The following is a 22,899-nucleotide window of genomic DNA, read 5'->3' as shown; positions in this document are numbered from 1 at the left end:
CCAGAGGGCCATACCATTATCAAAACAGTGAGGATCGTACATGATGTTGTGGGTTTCGTTTTATCGTCATTACAGGAAATATATTTGGATATTCAATTTAGACAGTAAATTACACACAATATACAATTGATTCAGATTCGAAAATAAACGGTGATATGGATTTGAACTATGACAACTATTTTATTCTTGCTCTATTCTCCCTCTAAATTGGAACTGTCAAAATACAAGGTCACCTGACCATTATGTAGACCTCGAAGAATTTGAGCTCGTTCACGAGGCTAGACACGAGCACGGTCTGCGCATGAGCATTTGATCTAAAAATCAGGCGATTGGTGGCTTGTTGTTAGATACTTGTTTTTACTTTTACGCGTAAATCTACCACTACTAATTGTGGACGAACATCGTCAGACCTGACTTTGTTGACTTCGTCACGTTCAGCTATCGACCTGGGATTTTAAAACATTTTCCGTGCGCTTTTGTGTGAAAGTGCGAGTGATTACATTCATTTTGTATTTTGGGGGGCTCAATAATGAACGTTATAATCGTTGATGGTTGCGCACGCTAGACTTTGGAAATAGAAAAGCACCACAATGGCAAGCAATGTCAAACGTTGTAAGTTAATTGGACTCTGTGTTTATAGTAATAGTTAATAGTAAGCGCAGCCAAAAATCTGTTGTGAAGAATTGCCTTTACAGAAATATCCACCTAAAGGCGTGCGTAAAACTCTTGCGCAAGAGCTCCAACGGCAGCAATGGTTTATGCGCTATAGTAATGCGCACGGCTCTGTGTGATTTCTGTATGTATGATTTCATTAATCATTATTTACTTTATTTACTTAATCCTGGTTATTTACTGGTACTTTTACATGAGTTGTTAACATTATCCCCTTGCACCCTCAGTCAATCAAGAGATAGGGACACAAATATATAAATCATCCTTTTAAAGGACAATAGCCTGTCCAGTAGGCAGCTTGAACCACTAAATGAGGTGTGAACTTTCACCTGTGTTTATGCTATTTCATCTATTCAACTCAGTGGACGCTGCTGAGGGGAGGAAGGCTCATAGTAATTCCTGGAATGGAGTCAATTGAATGGTATCATTCACCGGACGTGCTACCTGTACCAGACCTGCTGTTTTCAACTCTCTAGAGACAGCAGGAGCGGTAGAGATACTCTCAATGATCGGCTATGAAAAGCCAACTGACATTTACTCCTGATGTGCTGACCTGTTGCACCCTCGACAACTACTGTGATTATTATTATTTGACCCTGCTGGTCATTTATGAACATTTGAACATCTTGGCCATGTTCTATAATCTCCACCCGGCACAGCCAGAAGAGGACTGGCCACCCCTCATAGCCTGGTTCCTCTCTACGTTTCGGCCTTTCTAGGGAGTTTTTCCTGGCCACCATGCTTCTACCCCTACATTGCTAGCTGTTTGGGGTTTTAGGCTGGGTTTCTGTACAGCACCTTGAGATATCAGCTGATGTAAGAAGGGCTCTATAAATACATTTGAATGGATTTGATCAACCACGTGGAATCCACGTTTGATACCATTCCATTGACTCTATTCCAGCCATTATTATTAGCCGTCCTCTCCTCAGCAGCCTCTACTGATTGAACTTGAGTAGCCTAACCTATTAAGGTGCCAGGCAAAATGTTAACAAAGGTGATATTCTCATTGTGTAGCCCCCATCTGTAGTGAACCTTACTTGCTTGAAATCACTGTTTCGTAAGCTACAATATATACTTGAAATGAAGTAACATTGTGTGTGTGTGAGTGAGTGAGTGAGTGAGTGAGTGAGTGAGTGAGTGAGTGAGTGAGTGAGTGAGTGAGTGAGTGAGTGTGTGAGTGAGTGAGTGAGTGAGTCTGACTTTCAGATAGCACCTAATGCTGATTCAGAAGTTTTGCTCTTCGCAATATTATTTTTCTTCTCTGATGTTTGTTGTTGATGTGGAACAGGCATGAAAACAGCAATGGTTTCGCTCTAAATCAGCTCTTGGACACCACATCCTCTAGATAAATCTCCAAATCTTCACATGTGTGACAACAGCAGCAACAACTGTGGCTTTTAGATCACGTTTGTCTAACTCAGTTGTCATTTTGAAATGTGTTAACTTTATTAGTAATGAAAGCCTTATTACATGTTTAGTTGAACAACATGCATTATGACACATTGTGACATAATGATAATAGACAAAAAAGAGTGCAATATTGCTTATTGTAAAGTAAATGCTTGTTGTAAAGTAGTGCTTATTGGTATTTGTAAAGTAAAATACTAAAATCAATCTATTCGGATAAGCAAATAGCATAATAACAGGAAAATATTGACATATTTGTATACATTAAATACAATATAATTAATACATGAAATAACACATGGCCAACCCAGACATCCCATTATAAGATACTTACATACAATACAATAGTGCTTTTTTAAATCAGATATTTATGCTGTCTGTTTAAGCCACTATTGCCTCACTCCAGAATCTCAGAGATTTCATTTTTGGTCAAATGGAGAGAAACGAAGACCAAAGGGATGCCGAACATGCTTCCTCATTCTATAAAACAGAGCTAATTCAAGAAGCCATATGCAACATATGATACTGATGCAATTCTAGCTATGAGTTCTAAAACATTTGGGAAAAGCACTCTCTGGGTTGGCAATTTTATCTGCATTCTAATCTATATTATGATTCTTGAGTAGGCTAATCTAGGAGGGAGTGTGGTAACTAACCTTGGCAAGTTTGGCAAAACATCACAATGATGTGGCTGAGATGGTAGAGGAAATGTTATAGCCATGTAAAAGGTTCATTTCATAATAGTTACATAATGATTATTCTTGTTTCTTATTAAAATAAACATTATTACTTACCATATCCTACCTGTAATTAAAGGGATAGTTCACTCAAATTACAAAATTACATATTGGTTTCCTTACCCTGTAAGCAGTCTATGGACAAGGTATGACAGCAATCCATGCTTTGGTTTCGTGTCCCTGGCACTGTTTCCAGATGCTAATGTTCTAGCATTTGTGGCACAAAACCCATTCATGTCTTGGGACTGATATTAGCATTTTTCGCGCATCACGTTCAAATCCTCTTTAAGTGACTAAGTGACCTTGTTGAGCTTCACAATCAATTTGAGATACTTTTGGATGATTTTTTAAAGCAAGTAACAGCAAAATATTAATTGTTACTACATACTTGCTTAGTTAATAACAAACACCAGCTGAAATGTTAAATGAAATGCTACTCTGTACGTAATAAGTCAAGGGATTAAAACAATAATATTTGAATTAAAGCATTTGAAGTGGGAACATCTCCTCCAGCTGTTCTCAAACTTACATACATAAACAAAAGGTAAAGAGGTTTAGGCGACTATGGTAACTGATAGTTCTATTTCTAGGACGTGATGTCTCCTCCAAAGGCCTATGTTGTCCTCGCTTATCTTTAGTGGTTGAAACATCATGTGGTTTAATCATCTTAGCAGCATTCTTTCGAGACTTTGGTATAATTGAACATGGACAAGAAGAAACCCATACATACACAGCTTGTGGTAAATACTTACACAAGCAAAAGACCAATAGTCAGGGTTTGTGAGGTTTCAAAGTCCCACTGGTGTGCAGTTGTTTTGTCTTCCTCCCACTCACCACAGTGACAGCGAGGCAGCCATCTTTCCTGAGAGCTGCAAGATGAACATGCACCAGAACTGTTCATCTTCTGGCCTCTTCCATTCCTATATCAGAGTATGAGCTAAACCTTAATGTACAGAGAGTCAGGCCAATGAAACATACACTTGAAGTTAAACGTATGCAAGAGACAAATTGATTTTGTCTCAGACAACATAAGAGGAATCAGTCAATGTTGAGTGTGAGAAACGTATTTTTCTTAATGCTCATCAAAGTAGGGCTACTACAGGGCTGAAAATATGCAGTTTCCTGTATCTTGAAATCAATTATTGTTGGTGTTGTTTAGTGTCTATTTGAGGCATGATGTAAGAGGGTTGTAACACTGTTGGTATGTTAAAAAAAACATTAGCAGTTCAAAAGAGAAGCATGTTAAAGGATGAGGCTAGTTTTGTCTGCCACTAACCACATATCTTCTATCACAATGCAGGAAACATCTCATCATGACATTACATCATGTACATTATGTTCATACAAATAGAATATACAATGTGTTTATAATGGTCTTTTATGGTCATGGACTTAGTGTAGTTTAGACAAGACAAAGTCTTTTTAAATTGGTTGTGACGTCAAGTAGAATGTTCAAGCACTTCAAGGTCAAAGGTTCAGATTGACAAAAACACAAGGCAGCAAAATAAGATGTTAACCAAAAATGAGCATACTGTATATTTTACAACAAAATTCCATAGGCCCATCTCTGTTTTGATTATATGAAAATGTATAATTCTCTGTAGACTTTGTTGAGGGAGGCAAACACATTATTGCCTCAGGATATTCGGGATTAGGAACAACAGTACTAAAGTGACATAAAGCTACTAGTTACATGATGGTAAGAGAGTGGTGTATTTACCAGATTGACATGTCAAGACTTACAGCTCCTTCGGAAAGTATTCAGACCGATTTACTTTTTCCACAGTTCTTTACGTTAAAATCCTTATTCTAAAATGGATTTAAAAAGAAATCCTCATCAATCTACACACAATTTTTGGAAATGTTTGCAAATGTATAAAAAATAAAATACCTTATTTACATAAGTATTGTGACCATTTGCTATGAGACTCGAAATCGAGCATGGTGCATCCTGTTTCCATTGATCATCCTTGAGATGTTTCTAAAACTTAATTGTGCCACCTGTGGTAAATTCAATTGATTGGACATGATTTAGAAAGGCACACAGCTGTCTATATAAGTCCCCACAGTTGACAGTGCATGTCAGAGCAAAAACCAAGCCATGAGGTCGAAGGAATTGTCCCTAGATCTCCGAGACAGGATTGTGTCGAGGCACAGATCTGGGGAAGGGTAGCAAAACATTTCTGCAGCATTGAAGGTCCACAAGAACACAGTGGCCTCCATCATTCTTAAATGGAAGAAGTTTGGAACCACCAAGACTCTTCCTAGAGCTGACCACCTAGCCAAACTGAGCGATCCGGGGAGAAGGGCCTTGGTTAGGGAGGTGACCAAGAACCCAGATGGTCACTCTGACAGAGCTCCAGAGTTCCTTTATGGAGATGGGAGAACCTTCTAGAAGGACAACCATCTCTGCAGCACTCCACCAATCAGGCCTTTATGGTAGAGTGGCCAGACGGAAGCCACTCCTCAGTAAACGGCACATGACAGCCCGCTTGTAGTTTGCCAAAGTCACCTAAAGACTCTCAGACCATGAGAAACAAGATTCTCTGAAACAAGATTGAACTCTTTGGCTTGAATGCCAAGCGTCACATCTGGAGGAAACCTGACACCACCCCTAAGGTGAAGCATGGTGGTGGCATCATCATGCTGTGGGGATGTTTTTCAGCGGCAGGGGCTGGGAGACTAGTCAGGATTGAGAGAATGAAGAACGAAGTAGAGTACAGAGAGATCCTTGATGAAAACCTGCTCCAGAGTGCTCAGGACCTCAGACTGAGGTGAAGGTTCAGCTTCCAACAAGACAACAACCCTAAGCACACAGCCAAGACAACGCAGGAGTGGCTTTGTGACAAGTCTCTGAATGTCCTTGAGTGGCCCAGCCAGAGCCCGGACTTGAACATCTCTGGAGAGACTTGAACATAGCCGTGCATCAACACTCCCCATCCAACCTGACAGACCTTGAGAGGATCTGCATAAAAGAATGGGAGAAACTCCCCAAATACAGGTGTGCCAAGCTTGTAGCATCATACCCAAGAAGACTTGAGGCTGTAATTGCTGCCAAAGGTACTTCAACAAAGTACTGAGTAAATGGTCTGAACACTTATGTAAATGTGATATTTCAGTTTATTTTTATGTTTGCTAAAATATATTTTTAAAACTGCTTTTGATTTGTCATTATGGGGTATTGTGTGTAGATTGTTGAGGGGTAAAAAAAACAGTTTAATCCACCTTAGAATGTAACGTAACAAAATGTGGAAAAAGTCAAGGGGTCTGAATACTTTTTGAATGCACTGTATAGTCTGTTGTGTTGGTCTGAAAGTATATTTGTTTGAAACCAGTTTGAGCTCTGTGAGAGAGCTTCCCTGCTCCACCCTTGAACTGTAGATATTTGAAAGTATCTACATGCCCCATCTCACAAACTTTACCTAGGTGCATAGTTACCTGACAGAGGTCAAAGGTCATGTTTGCAAAACACCCGCTCATTCATTACGGATAGTATGAAGGTAAAAAAGTCCAAAGCTTCAGAGCAATGATTCTGCAGAGAATATTTAAACCTTACAAAATTGGCCAGGATGACAGAATTATTGCATCCATTTGAAAGTGATATGTTGTTAAATTCTCTCAATGAAAAAGAACCTCATGAATCCTCAATGTAGGTCTGATTTTTTTCATTTTTTTTGGTAAATGCTTCTTCTTTTTCTTCTTTTTCTTTGACAGAACTTTGTGTACCAGGTAGTTACTAAGTAATTACATGACCTAATATTGCATTGTAATTACATTTTGGTTTCTTTGAGATAAGCAAATATATTTGAGTTTGAGGTAAGTACCAGAATGTATCCATTGTTACCATGGTAATAACAATTAAGTACCAGCTTAAAACCACCTAGAGTCTATGGTGTCAATCTAGTAAAAAAATAATAAAGTGGTTAAATATGTGTACAAAATATATTTCCATATTTCCTGAGCTTTCTTATATCTCCTAGCTATAGGGCAGATACTTCAAAACCTTATTATTTATGATTTAAGAATTAAACTGAGCTGTAAAGTAATGCTTTACCTCTAAAAGACAGAATGCTGGGCATTTACAATAACAATAATAATAATACAGAGCAACAGGCACACCAAAAATGTACATGATAGTGTATCATTACGTAATGCAGAATGCCAGGAGGCCTTTTTAAATATTGCATAAGGTTTCATGTTCAACTGTCTTTAACAGTTACTATAGCCATTAAAAAGATATGGTAAAGATAAATTATATTTATTCATGATATGCCATATGCAATCTATATGGATTTAACTTTAACCTGCATCGATCGTGTCCTCAGGAGATCTACAGACAGGCATTCATTTGATATATAGGAGGGTAAAACCACACTGTATATCTCCATGTGTGCACATGTCATGTGAAATGCCACGCCTATAGGCTCTGCATACCTGTGGAGCGTTCACATATTGCCTCAAGGTGATCAACTGTTCTCCTGTGGTTGAGAAACTGTTTGAGCAGCTGTAATAGTTAATCTATTTCAACTTGTTGTTTTGAAGAATATGACCTAGAAATGTCTCAAATAATAGCTGAGTACAACTTTCTTGGCTTATCATAACCCCCCTCCCCCTCAAATAACAACAACAGATGTAATTGCAGGCATGTGAAGTATTGTTAAATAATTAACATATGAAACTCTGAGAAATACTTTTAAACACTCTTTATTTGACCTTTCATTCAGCAAAAAGCAGAGCATATACACTAGGTACAACAAAGTCGAAACATTAAACTTCACATCCTCTTCCTTTTCATACATCTTTTTATTTACCTTCTATGTAGATTTCCCTTGGGAGAAAACAGGAGGCACACTTTAATAACCTCTCTGAGATAGGGGGCAGTATTTTCACGTCCGGATGAAAAGCGTGCCCAAAGTAAACTGCCTGCTACTCAGGCCTAAAGCTAGGATATGCATATTATTAGTAGATTTGGATAGAAAACACTCTGAAGTTTCTAAAACTGAGTATAACAAAATTGTTTTGGCAGGCGAAACCCCGAGCACAATCCAACCAGGGGAATTCTTTTTTGAGGTCAATCTGTTTTCCATTAGGTTTTTATGGCAAGCCCGTTTTAATAGAAATATGATTGCAGTTCCTATGGCTTCCACTAGATGTCAACAATCTTTAGAAATTGGTTGATGTTTTTCCTTTGCGTAATGAAGAAGTAGCCTTTCTGGGAGTTGAGCCTAGTGGAATCTTTTGTTTGGGGCGCACGACCTGAGACGCACAACCTGAAGCTCGCTCCACTTTGATTTTATCTGCTATTTAACACAGTTTATCCCATCTTAAATGTTATTGATTATTTACGTTTTAAAATACCTAAAGTTGGATTAGGAAAGTTGTTTGAAATGTTTGGACCAAGATTACAGGTAATTCATTAGATAATTTGTTGTCATGTTGGGCGAGTTGGAACCGGTGTTTTTCTGAATCAAATGCGCCAAATAAATTGACATTTTGGGGATATAACGATGGAATGAATCAAACAAAAGGACCATTTGTGATGTTTATGGGACATATTGGAGTGCCAACAGAAGAAGATCTTCAAAGGTAAGGCATGAATTATATTGTTATTTCTGAGTTTTGTGTTGCGCCTGGTGGGTTGAATTATGATTGTCATGTGTTTGTATGATGGGGTGCTGTCCTCAGATAATAGCATGGTTTGCTTACGCCGTAAAGCCTTTTTGAAATCTGACACGGTGGCTGGATTAACAAGAAGTTAAGCTTTATTTTGGTGTATTGCATTTGTGATTGTATGAAAGGGAAATATTTCTAATAATTTAATTTGAATTTGGCGCTCTGCCATTTCACCGTATGCTGTCAAATCGATCCCGCCATCGGGATTTGATCCATAAGAAGTTTCAAAGGGGAACTGCCTACTAGAACCAACTTCTCTGGTTATAAACAGCCCGTGGGGCATCAATATGAGTCAGAAACATGAATTACAATTTCCAAATTGAATACAAAGTGTAAATAGGATAATTTTGTTCATAAAATCAGTATTGTCCAAAACGAGATTTGTAACTGAATGTGTCACAACGTGTATGTATGGGTGGGGTATGGATTACTGACATGCCAGCTTTTGACAATGATGTCCAATTGCCCAGAGACAACAAGATGTGGTCCGGCCCCAGCTGCCATGTGTTGTGGACATGTTTTCAAGTCTGCAACGCACACACACTTGCTTGGCATAGGAGTGAAAATGGACTTCCGTAAAGTTGGTGCAAAGTTCTAATGCATTCACCAATATGGCAAAGAATGGATTACATATAACAAACGTACGACATGATGACTGTGACTGGTCTGTGGTGAGTAGCTAACTATGATTCTGTGATTTAACTAGATAAGTACATAGCCTCTGGCTAATGTGTAAAATCATATAGAGGAAATTTGCATAGCCAACGTTGCAACTGATGATTAGATGTAACGTTAGCTGGCTTGCTATCAATACATTTTCCACTGGAACTGGTTAGCTAAGAAGATCCCTCCGACAAAGATATTGATAACTTAACCAGATTTGGAAGTTAGGTAGCAATCTACTTTTATGAGAATACGCATGTTGTTTGGGTTAGTACTTGCTCTCAATAACTCAGTCCCTGGCGGTTTTCTGCCTTTACTGTAATGGAATTGGGAGTCATGATCAAGGTTGGTTAGCACTAGCTATCTAGCATTTGGGGGCTTCATCTGCTACTAGTGCTAAAACAACATCCCTGTTCTCTTAAACAATCTATTGTGTATTTTCTATGGTAAAAATAAATGAAGGATGGTACTTGTCTAGCCTGAGTACCAGTCTTTTTAGCTAACATGCTACAAATATGTGGCAGCAAGCATTCAGCAACACTACTTACAAAACATGCATGTCAAAAATTAAGTGCTTTGTAAAACTAAAACAAGTGGCAACTGAGTTAAACGAGACAAAACCTTAAAAGGAAAACTCCATCCAAAAACTCTTTCAAAAATATATATATTTCTGTATTTTGAAAGTTATATATCTTGAAAACTTGATTGCTGACAAGCAAAATATTTTGGGACTATATCAACAATGGACTAATGAATCAAATGGGTGAGGTTTTCCTTTAACTTTACTTTAGTATTGAAACACATGGTTGGGATGGTATTGGGCCAGATTTAAGAAACATTCATCCTGAGGTGTTATGAAACATGACATGGTGTGTTGTAACACCAAATAGTCAAGAGTTGTGCAACATCTTGCCAAAGACTGGGAGCACTGACCCGGAAAAGCTTGAAAACATTATTACAGTGTTTCGAGTCCTGTGTAGTGCAGAATTAAATTCCTTCTCTTTTGGCGTTGTTTCCTCTCTCTAAAGCTCCTAAACACTATGATGCTGTTTTGAATCCTGTCTAGTGCAGAATTAGATCCCTTCTTCTGGAGTTTCCAAATACTGTAAATGGGAATTCCTCCTCTTTTTGTATATTCCCTGCTCTTATATGGTGTGTTGATAAACTCCTCATCGGTAATTCTAAAAGGTCAAATGTATAGTATTATGTTCAAAGAAAAGGACATGAGAAAAAAGTGTTTTGTGAAATTACAAATTAATACGTTTGTCCAGGATAATAATTAATAAGTATAACATTACTTTTTCAAGATATGATTGAAGCTTCAAATGCTTTATATTCTATTTGCAAATTATAACGACATTAAACGACAAAACATTAAAAGGTCTTAAACATTTTTACATTGATAGACATTTTTATATTTAGAAAGATCTGTATGTAAGGTATCAAAACTATGAAATAACACATGGAATCATGTAGTAACCAAAAAAGTGTTAAACAAATCAAAATATATTTGATATTTGAGATTCTTAAAAGTAGTCACCCTTTGCCTTGATGACAGCTTTGCACAGCTTTTGGCATTCTCTCAACCAGCTTCATGAGGTAGTCACCTGGAAGTAATTTCAATTCACAGGTGTGCCTTGTTAAAAGTTCATTTGTGGAATTTCTTTCCTTCTTAATGCATTTGAGCCAATCAGTTGTGTTGTGACAAGGTAGGGGTGGTATACAGAAGATAGCCCTATAGAAATGGACATTAGACCGGTGGAAATCTGTCCTTTGGTCTGATGAGTCCAAATTTGCGATTTTTGGTTCCAACCGCTGTGTCTCTATGAGATGTAGAGTAGGTGAACAGATGATCTCCTCATGTGTGGTTCCGACAATGAAGCATGGAGGAGGAGGTGTGATGGTGCTTTGCAGCACTCCATCAGATGACCTGGCCTCCATAATCCCCTGACCTCATCCCAAACCATCTCAATTTGGTTGAGTCGGACCGCAGAGTGAAGGAAAAGCAGCCAACAATGTGCTTAGCATATGTGGGAACTCCTTCAATACTGTTGGAAAAGCATTCCAGGTGAAGCTGGTTGAGATTGAAAGAATGCCAAGAGTGTGCAAAGCTGTCATCAAGGAAAAGGGTGGTTATTTGAAGTATAAATATAAATTATATTAAATATAAATTAGATTTTGATTTGTTTAACACTTTTTTGATAACTACATGATGCCATGTAATATTTCATAGTTTTAATGTCTTCATTATTATTCTGCGGAAAATAGTAAAAATAAAGAAGTAGGTGTTCTAAAACCTTTGACCGGTAGTGTGGCCCTGAACATTTTGATTGTAACATTATTTATAATCTCACAAAGTTGCCTGGCAACTGTAGCCTATAATTAGTGCCAAAGTCTACCCTAGAAAAAAAAAAATTAACATTATTTAAAATGTTAATTCAAATATTGACAGAAAATCAAATCAATATTTATAATCAATCAATATTTATAATCAATCAATATTTATGCTTTAAACCATTTGCAATTATATGAGAGACAGTCTGCCAAAACATGTTGTGTTTGGCTGCAGCCTTTTACATGCACTGAACCACCAACCAGTGTTTTCACACCACTCTCTTAAAAACTCAATTACTCACATTGAAGAACCACTTTGGGTGTTTCAGAGTACATCCATTCTGTTTTGAAATTAATTCAGTGTATCATAACACTTACATTGGGTTTACATGAGAAAAAAACTCCGAACACCAGGTCTCAGCTTAGGTGCACTACTTTTCATGGTTTTACTACACAATGATGATTTTATGAGTCTCTCTATTTTAACAGTTTGGTGGATTTGCTGATCGGCAGTGTCGTGGGAACACCCCTACCATATCAGGAACAGAAGGCTGAGGAAGTACGTGGCCAGACACCAGTCCCACTTCAGGTTGGTCACTTTTGATCTGGTCATAGGTCAAAATACTATCACTTGTCTGTCCTGGAATATAGCTAACAACCACTGATAATGTAATCAGTGCTGTGTGTACCAACTCTACCTTGTTTTTCTACAGATGGAGGACAGGAGAGATGGTTTGTTATGGAGTCCCCTGACTAAAAGACAGGTTTATACAGATGTCTGGGAGAGAGTGGAGTGTTTCTGAGAGCATTGTGTCTGTCTTTAAAAAATGTATTATGATTGACTAGGCCTGGTTCCCCAATGGGTGGGCCTGGCTCCCCAGTGGGTGGGCCCCTACCCAGTCATGAGAAATCCATAGATTCGGGCCTATTGAATTTATTTAAATTGACTGATTTCCTTATATGAACTGTAACTGTGTAAAATCGTTGAAATTGTTGCATGTTGCGTTTATATTTTTGTTCAGTATATATTGAACACATGGTTTCCATGTGTTTGGTGAAATTCCATTCACTACATTTTGGCCATTATTATGAGCTGTTCTCCCCTCAGCAGCCTCCTGTGTTGTGCAATGTCCACATGTAGCCTACACCTGTAGGTATATTAGGGAAAGATCTAACAGTGGACATAAGGAGAGACAAGACAAAACAAGCCAGTTATAGAAAACTTTTGTTGACAGCTGAGCTGACTGAAGACCAGGTAATCAACTGGCAGTTGTTGGTATCGATTCACGGTAACATGTGATCAGGGGGTTACATGACGTGACAAAACTTCAAGTTGGAAGCTATTTTTGTAGCAAGGTTTTGTAGAAGGTGTGTCTCATGACACACATTCCAGACACTGGTACTTCTTGCTATCTTGGTATAGCTGTGATTTGTCAGAGAAATTTCAGCTAGCTAGATGGATAGCCAGCTGTAGCTATCCCCAAGCAATGCTAGCTTGCTAGCTTCTGTCAGATTGGCTAAACACAAGGTCAGCGCAGGCTTTAGCCTACACATAGAACTGAATCAGCAGATCATCTTGAGATGGCAGGTCACTCAGGAGGGGACAAGTCTTCAACTTCAGAACTTCTCTCCATAGCAAAGCTAGCTCAGCTTTCCTCACTGTCACTAAGTTACTCACTACTACCCTTGTTTGTTTGTTGTAAATGAATGGCAAAGACACACCCAAGAAACACCCACATTAAACCACACCCAGAAAGACAACTCTTGTTTGGGATTCAATAATGGCCGCTGCATTTCTTAATGAGCACCGGAAGAAACAAATGCAGTTCACCTTTAATGCCTCATGATGCAAGAGGCAGACTGTGACTCAATTAAAATTCCTAGTAAATCTGGCAATCAGTTAAACCATAAAAATTAACGATTTTCCCTATGATATATCACATGCTATCGGTATCGAGTGAACTTTCAGCTGTTTTATGTAGCAATCTGCAGTTGCTACATCAATTTTTAGACTTGTAAAATAATTATATGTACCGATTGATTCTTGAAGAATATAACATATTGAACTCATGAACTTAAGTTAAACTGTAAGATCCCATCAGAACCCAAAATATAAGACAGTTTACTTACTTTTCGCAAATAAACACTGGAGTGATAGATGTGCAGAAGATGAATGTGCAAGTAGAGATATTGGGGTACAAAGGAGCAAAAAAATATATAAATAAAATAAATAACAACATGGGGATGAGGTAGTTGGATGGGCTATTTACAGATGGGCTATGTACAGGTGCAATGATCTGTAAGCTGCTATGATAGCTGATGCTTAAAGTTAGTGATTTTTGCAATTCGTTCCAGTCATTGGTAGCAGAGAACTATATTGTTTGTTGAAATGTAAACAAACAATATAGCGTAGCACCCCGTATTATCGGTCAACAGTGTTGAATAAATACACGTGAAAGAAGTGATTGTGTGGGGAGCTGTGATCCAATGGTAACACTCCCGGCTCTATGCACATATAAGACTCCCTGCCGGAGACCGGGGTCCCAATCCCTGTGTGCTCCCTTCTCTTTGTGTCTTCCCTTCACATACGGTGCATTCAAAGTATTCAGACCCCTTGACTTTTTCCAAATGTTAGTCACATTATGGACCTTATTCTAAAATGGATTAAATTGCTTTTTTCCCCTTCATCAATCTACACACAATACCCCATTATGACAAAAACAGGTTTTTAGAAATGTTTGCAGTAGCTCCCGAGTGGCGCAACGGTCTAAGGCACTGCAGTGCTAGAGACGTCACTACAGACCCTGGTGCGATCCCAGGCTGTATCACAACTGGCCATGATCATGAGTCCCATAAGGCATCGCACATTCAGAGACTTACCCGCTGTCTCGCCTGTGTGTTTAGGGTCATTGTCCTGTTGGAAGGTGAACCGTTGACCCAACGTGACATCCTGAGCAGCATCTCTCTCTACTTTGCTCTGTTCATCCTTCCCTCGATCCTGACTAGTCCTCCAATCCCTGCCGCTGAAAAACATCCCCACAGCATGATGCTTCCACCACGATTCTTCACCGTAGGGATGGTGCCAGGTTTCCTCCAGATGTGACGCTTGGTATTCAGGCCAGAGAGTTCAATCTTGGTTTCATCAGACCAGTGTCTAATGGTCTGAGAGTCTTTAGGTGCATTTTGGCAAACTCCAAGCGTGCTGTCATGTGCCTTTTACTGAGGAGTGGCTTCGGTCTGGCCACTCTACCATAAAGGCCTGATTGGTGGAGTGCTACAGAGATGGTTGTCCTTCTGGAAGGAACTCTGGAGCTCTGTCAGAGTGATCATTGAGTTCTTGGTCACCTCCCTGACCAAGGCCCTTCTCCCCCAATTGCTCAGTTTGGTCAGGCAGCCAGCTCTAGGAAGAGTACTGGTGGTTCCACACTTCTTCCATTTAAGAATGAGGGAGGCCACTGCGGTCTTGGGGACCTTCAATGCTGCAGACATTTTTTGGTACCCTTCCCCAGATTTGTGCATTGACACAATCCTTTCTTGGAGCTCTACAGACAATTCCTTCAACCTCATTGCTTCATTTTTGCTCTGACATGCACTGTCAACTGTGGGACCTTTTATAGACAGGTGTGTGCCTTTCCAAATGATGTGCACTCAATTAAATTTACGACTGGTGGATCAAGTTGTAGAAACATCTCAAGGATGATCAATGGAAACAGGATGTACCTGAGCTCAATTTCAAGTCTCATAGCAAAGGGACTGAATACTTATGTAAATAAGGTATTTCTGGTTTTAAAATGTCTAAAAACGTTTTTTCGCTTTGTCATTTTGGGGTTTTGTTTGTAGATTGATGAGGATTTTTATTTTATTTAGTCCACTTTACAATAAGGCTTTAACGTAAAAAAATGTGGAAAAAGTCAAGGGGTCTGAATACTTTGTCTATCAATAAAGCATTAAAAAATATACAGAAGGAGAGTGACTCTCCACTACCACTCCTTAAAAAAAAGTGATTGTGCAAAATTATTGATTGATAATAAAGACTGGTTCGAAACCCTTGAACTGATTGTTATGGCACTTAGATTAAATACCACACAGTCCAGTAGTGCAGAATACAAACTAGGAACTTCCTCAAGTAGAGTGAATTCCACAGTCTAGTAGTGTGTCAGGTTACTCCAGAGAGAAACCAGATACAATCACATGACATGTAATAAGCCAGAGGTTTCTGAAATATGAACTCAGCTCATCTGTGGGGTATGAGAATGGTTTTGTAACCAGTCATTACTATGAGTGTGAGCATATTATTTCTCCTAGACTTAAATCGGCATGACATTTCCTGTTGTTCAAAACCCACAATTCTGTTGCTGCTGTTGTTGTTGCTGAAACAGGCATGTCGACAATGTGAACTTGTGGAGAATACAAAAAAACTATGACATCTGGTGGAAGTGGTAGGATGTGTGACGCTGCTAGTTATTGTCTTGTGATAAACAGAGAGAAATTAAGTCAATCCCCACGATCTCTTAAGGCCAGGTGGATGAATTATTTGACCCAAATAAAGTATAATAAGAACAACTTTGTATTTTTCAGTTCAAAATCAACCGTTTGTCTTAAATACTTATTTCACCTTTAGTTTACCTGGTTAAATACAATGACATTTTTATCATCCAATCGAATGACTGTTCACAAACTTTTTTGTTCAACAAAGCTCCTGTGGGAGAAAAGTTATCGAACAGGTGGAAGAGCCCATTGAACTGTGATAGCTCCATTCACGAGATGAGTACAAAGTGAATTTGGGTTCAAATGGCAAAATTAGTGCGTGAATAACAGAGCGTCAAACTGCTCAAGATTAAATCAGGTCACCGTGTCACGAGCAGAATTGATGAGTGGATGTTCGCAAGATCTAGTAGTGATGCAGTACCATAACAGTGCTGTAGATTTGGATAAGCCCTGGTCCTGTAGCGATTACATTTCAAGCCAGTCTGAGGTCAAGTTCAAATGACCTGACTGTTAACTGTATTAGGGGGCTTTGTGGGCATCCCCAGATTGTGCGTCAGGCCTGTACTTGGAACAGTTCTATAAATAAGGGGTACATGTGTTTATGGAAATGAATGGCAGCTTTGTTGGCTGTTACAAGGCTTGTAGGGGTCATGTGTTGGAGTGTCATGCTCTCTTGGAAGGAACTGTGTGTGTGTGTGTGTGTGTGTGTGTGTGTGTGTGTGTGTGTGTGTGTGTGTGTGTGTGTGTGTGTGTGTGTGTGTGTGTGTGTGTGTGTGTGTGCCTGCCTACATGGGAGAGTCTAGAGCAGGGCTCCAACCCTGTTCCTGGAGAGCCTCCCTCCTGTAGGATCACTCCAACCCTGTTCCTGGAGAGCCACCCTCCTGTAGGATCACTCCAACCCTGTTCCTGGAGAGCCACCCTCCTGTAGGATCACTCCAACCCTGTTCCTGGAGAGCCACCCTCCTGTAGGATCACTCCAACCCTGTTCCTGGAAAGCCTCCCTCCTGTAGGATCCCTCCAACCCTGTTCCTGGAGAGCCTCCCTCCTGTATGATCACTCCAACCCTGTTCCTGGAGAGCCACCCTCCTGTAGGATCACTCAAACCCTGTTCCTGGAGAGCCACCCTCCTGTAGGATAACTCCAACCCTGTTCCTGGAGAGCCACCCTCCTGTAGGATCCCTCCAACCCTGTTCCTGGAGAGCCACTCTCCTGTAGGATCACTCCAACCCTGTTCCTGGAGAGCCTCCCTCCTGTAAGTATCACTCCAACCCTGTTCCTGGAGAGCCACCCTCCTGTAGGATCCCTCCAACCCTGTTCCTGGAGAGCCACTCTCCTGTAGGATCCCTCCAACCCTGTTCCTGGAGAGCCTCCCTCCTGTAGGATCACTCCAACCCTGTTCCTGGAGAGCCTCCCTCCTGTAGGATCACTCCAACCACAGTTGTAATTTACATGATTCAGCTTTATCAACCAGTGCATTATTAGAACCAGGTGCATCAGATTAGGGTAGGAGTGAAAACCTACAAAACGGTAGCTCTCCAGGAACAGGGCTGGAAAGACCTGGTCTAGAGAAGAGTCTTGGAATCAAGCCATCAAAAATCAGGACTTGGTTCCAACATGTGGAAGAAAGAGTAGAAGTCAGAAATGTTGGAATCATAGGTTGGAAAGATTAAGAAAAGCTGTTTCCACAATTGGGACAGAGGCTGGGTTCAACTACAAAATGTGCTCCCTTTGAAAAGTAATTCACACAGATGTAAAATCACTTAATTTGAAATGGAACACAGTCTCTTGTTCAGTCACCATGGTGCCACCTGGTGGGTTATAAACTTAGGCAGAGCATCGCAAGATATTAGATGTTTTCAAAACATCAACAGTAGTCTAATGTCAAGATAAATCCACGTCCCACACACACTTTATACACTATTATCAATACCAAATTATTTCTGAGTAACAATTAAGTACCTTACTGTGATTACTTTTGACAATTTTAATTGAAAACAAACAAAAATAGCTTCTTAGCAAATGGCAATTTCTCAAGCAAGAATTTTGCTAGGACTGTCTGGGAGTGGTCTGAGTCAGGAGGGGAAAACAGAAAACTTGCTGTTATTTGCAGAGAGGTTTGGAACACTCTTTCCTATTGGTCTATTAACTAATTTACCACATGTTGAGGTCACCATGGAAGGCCAAAACTCCATCCCACTAAAACAGGCAGAAATTTCAGGTAGTCTTTTCAAACAGGTATTACACTAAAAGGGCATTATCATAATTGTCACAGTATTATTCCCACAACATGTGTAAATATTTCTAAAAACAAGGGCAAATCCCATTTTTTACTGCATTGGGCCTTTAACATTCCAGTTGTTTTGTTCCCTTTGTACCGACTGTAGTTTTACAGCAGGCCTAATTGTCAGTGGAAAACTACCATGGGAGTCTCCAATGAGTTGATCGGGGTGGAATGTGACTGGAGCAATCTAGCATGGCTGTCCACTAATTCAAGTCACTTAAAGCAACCCTATTAGGTCGTAGGTCGCCCTTCTAGGCCAGAGACCAACAAAACTCAAGTATTTATCACTTTTATGTCATAAGTGCGGTAATATATGTTGGCAATATATATAAAGTGAAGGGACATTGAAGGTTCATTTAGACTGGAGAAATCAACGACAAAACAGGTGTGTGTCTCTGAGGTGTGAGATATGGTGTCTCTCTTAGTTGTGTGATATTGTGTCTCTCTGAGGTGTGAATACTGTGTCTCTCTGGGGTGTGGATACTGTGTCTCTCTTAGTTGTGTGATATTGTGTCTCTCTGAGGTGTGAATACTGTGTCTCTCTGGGGTGTGGATACTGTGTCTCTCTGAGGTGTGGATACTGTGTCTCTCTGAGGTGTGGATACTGTGTCTCTCTGAGGTGTGCAATATTGTGTCTCTCTGAGGTTTGCGATTGTGTCTCTGAGTTTTGCGCACATAAACAAGACATGGAGGAATGGATCAATTCTTGGCCATAAATTGCTCAAGATATTCAACTAAGGCCAGGATTCAATCAGATCAGCATTAACCCGCAATAAGCGTCAAACGCATAACATATCATTGCAGTGTTATACTTACTGTGGACATTGCCATTGGATGCACTGAGTTGCATTAATAGAAATCCCATGCAGCCGCATTACAAGTTTAAACACTGGAATGTGTGATGTAATCTACTCCTCGATTAGGCTGATATAAATCCCTATTTCGTTTAATGATTTTCAATTAGAGTGTCATTATTTATATTTATATAACAGCATTGATGAATACTCATGTCTGATTGGCTAAAAGGGCATTCTAGAATGGACATTAATACCAGATAATGGGACAGTTGAAAAAGATATCGGAACACCTTGCAATCATCACCTTGCAATTGTTCTGAACTGCGAACATGGGTGGCATATAAGAACGGGGTGGGATATAAGAACTTACCCTCGTTTTCTCACTTGCTGTTTTTCAGCAACAGTTTTCGACAACCGTCCACCTCCAACACCTCCCTGCATTGGGCTACCTGCCATCACATCATCTGACTGAGGATCTTCCCTCCGAGATGAGGCAAATTTCCCAAACTATTTAATAAAATGTCATATTGCGTTCTGTCTTTGTTGTTCATTCATTTGAGTCTGTACACGACTTGGTTATTGGGTGAATGTCACTGAAAACCAGGGGTTGAAACCACTTCCAATCATTTAGTTCTGAACAGAACCATAGTTGTTTCGTTCCGTTTCACTGCTCCGGCCAGTAAAATACAGTTCTGAACCGGTTCGAACCCTAAAAAAGTAACAGTTCATTAGCTTGACGTTAAATGAATTCACCAATCAGTGCGGCTAGAGCAGCTTGCTATGGAGCAGGCAAGCTATATTGTACAGTGGGGCAAAAAAGTATTTAGTCAGCCACCAATTGTGCAAGTTCTCCCACTTAAAAAGATGAGAGAGGCATGTACTTTTTATCATAGGTACACTTCAACTATGACAGACAAAATTAGATTTTTTTTTTTTAAATCACATTGTAGGATTTTTAATGAATTTATTTGCAAATTATGGTGGAAAATAAGTATTTGGTCAATAACAAAAGTTTATCTCAATACTTTGTTATATACCCTTTGTTGGCAATGACAGAGGTCAAACGTTTTCAACACATTTTTCAGGTGGGGAGAAAGTGAGACAGGGTAGAGGAGAAGACTTGTCTTGAATCTAAATGTGTCCCATAGAATTATGTTATTTCAATTTGTCCCACAGAATTATACCTATGGAGGAGCGGCTTCTATGGAGGAACTGTGAATGTCTTTGAACTTCCAAGAGTTGGCTTAACATTTAGGGCTCCAGAGTGGTGCAGCAGTCTAAGGCACTGCATCTCAGTGCTAGAGATGTCACTACAGACCTAGGTTCGATTCCAGGCGGTATCACAAACGGTTGTGATTGAGAGTCCCATAGGGTGGCGCACAATTGGCCCACTGGGTTAGTGTTTGGCCGGTGTAGGCCATCATTGTAAATAAGACTTTGTTCTTAACTGACTTGGTTAGTTAAAAGAGGTTTAATAAATCAAATAAATGACGTTACTATCCTGCATGAATCTGCAGGTAGCTAACCAACCAGGTTCAATGTTAGCTAGCTAACATTAGTTAGTTAGCTAGCTAGCAAAGCAAATGGCTCTGAGATACGAATAATAAGATCAGACATGTAATTTTAGCTAGCGAGCCAGCCAGCTGATGTTAGCTAGCTAGCTAACAGTACACTAACATGAAATGAAAACGACTTTGTCAAAATTAGAAACGTGTAATATCTGAAAATGTAGTTAGCTAGACTATCTTACCCGTATACTTCATGGATGGATGCTTCTCTCTGTCACGGATGCCATGGTTGCCCTTAGTTTGAAGATGTAATCCGGAGACAGGTGTTTTCTCCATCTCCTTAGCTATCATATTCTAATTCCACTGATTTCAAAACTCAGTCCTCCAGAAAGTAGAGAGCAATACTTATGCAGTTCTACTATGTGATACATTTAAAAAGAAGCTGCGTTAGACAGGATAACCTACACATACTAACCAGCTCGAATAGACAGAAGCATGCTATATGGCAGACCAATCCAAAGTCTCAGCATGTCCAGCCCACTCATTATCTCAGCCAATCATGGCTAGTGGGAAGGTTGCTGGCTTTTTCTGTGGCTAAACCAACTAGTCTCGTAATTTAACAATGTGTTTGTTATTCAGGCACATGAAAGTTCACATGTTCCAGAAGGCATTTCTGCCAAAAAAAACGCTTTTTGATTTAAAAAAAAGTTATGTTCAAATGTCTCTCCTGTGAAGTAGTGACCCGGCGACATACGCCTAGTTTCCTGAAACGAGTCACAAATAAAAGTACTATAGTAAGTGCAGATAAGTGCCAAATAAAGTAACAGAGTTGAATATTTCATCTTAAATCAGCCATCAATCCCCTTGTGGACAGGAGGAATGGAAGCTTGTTGTGTGCAACACAGAGGGGCAATTGAATGCAACCTTCACTTTTTATTTATTTAATATATATATATATATATATATATATATATATAAATATATATATAAATACATACACACATACTTACATACAGTGGCTTGCGAAAGTATTCATCCCCCTTGGCATTCTTCCAATTTTGTTGCCTTACAACATGGAATTAAAATAGATTTTTGGGGGGGTTTGTGTCATTTGATTTACACAACATTCCTACACTTTGAAGGTGCAAAATCTATTTTTTGTGAAACAAACAAGACAAAAAAAATGAAAACTTGAGCGTGCATAACTATTCATCACCCCAAAGTCAATACTTTGTTGAGCCACCTTTAGCAGCAATTACAGCTACAAGTCTCTTGGGGTATGTCTCTATAAGCTTGGCGCTGGGATTTTTGCCCATTCTTCAAGGCAAAACTGCTCCAGCTCCTTCAAGTTGGATGGGTTCTTCTGGTGTACAGCAATCTTTAAGTCATACCACAGATTCTCAATTAGATTGAGGTCTGGGCTTTGACTAGGCCATTCCAAGACATTTAAATGTTTCCCTTTAAACCAATCGTGTGTTGCTTTAGCAGTAAGCTTAGGGTCATTGTTCTGTTGGAAGGGGAACCTCCGTCCCAGTTTTAAATCTCTGGAAGACTGAAACAGGTTTCCCTCAAGATTTCCCTGTATTTAGCGTCATCCATCCTTCCTTCAATTCTGACCGGTTTCCCAGTCCCTGCCGATGATGGTGTTCTCGGGGTGATGGGAGGTGTTGGGTTTGTGCCAGACATAGCGTTTTCCTTGATGGCCCCAAAAAATCTATTTTACTCTCATCTGACCAGAGTACCTTCTTTCATATGTTTGGGGAGTCTCCCACATGCCTTTTGGCGAACACCAAACGTGTTTGCTTATTTGTTCATTTAAGCAATTACTTTTTTCTGGCCATTCCTCCGTAAAGCCTAGCTCTGTGGAGTGTCCGGCTTAAAGTGGTCCTATGGACAGATACTCCAATCTCCGCTGTGGAGCTTTGCACTTCCTTCGGGGTTATCTTTCGTCTCTTTGTTGCCTCTCTGATTAATGCCCTCCTGGCCTGGTCCTTGAGTTTTGGTGGGCGGCCCTCTCTTGGCAGGTTTGTTGTGCCATATTCTTTCCATTTTTTTAATAATGGATTTAATGGTGCTCCGTGGGATGTTCAAAGTTTCAGTTTTTTTTTTAGAACCCAACCCTGATCTGTACTTCTCCACAACTTTGTCCCTGGCCTGTTTGGTGAGCTCCTTGGTCTTCATGGTGCTGCTTGCTTGGTGGTGCCCCTTGCTTAGTGGTGTTGCAGACTCTGGGGCCTTTCAAAACAAGTCTATATATATTGAGATCATGTGACAGATCATGTGACACTTATATTGCACACAGGTGGACTTTATTTAACTAATTATGTGACTTCTGA

At 39.7% G+C, this 22,899-nt stretch overlaps 1 long non-coding RNA gene across 2 annotated transcripts; it reads left to right on the top strand.

Moving 5' to 3' along the window:
• Positions 1 to 299: 299 nt before the first annotated feature.
• Positions 300 to 13,250, top strand: LOC112227127. 2 transcript variants are annotated; one of them, XR_002949823.2, is made up of 3 exons: positions 300 to 612; positions 11,979 to 12,078; positions 12,203 to 13,250. It is a non-coding gene; the product is annotated as an uncharacterized LOC112227127 (long non-coding RNA). The 2 variants fall into 2 exon arrangements; XR_002949824.2 differs by having other exon boundaries at positions 300 to 796.
• The last annotated feature ends 9,649 nt before the right edge of the window (positions 13,251 to 22,899 follow it).

This window comes from Oncorhynchus tshawytscha, linkage group LG28 (assembly GCF_018296145.1).
Source record: "Oncorhynchus tshawytscha isolate Ot180627B linkage group LG28, Otsh_v2.0, whole genome shotgun sequence".
Lineage (NCBI taxonomy): Eukaryota > Metazoa > Chordata > Actinopteri > Salmoniformes > Salmonidae > Oncorhynchus > Oncorhynchus tshawytscha.
Note: the sequence above shows the minus strand (reverse complement) of the source record. Positions and strands in the feature narration are given on the sequence as shown.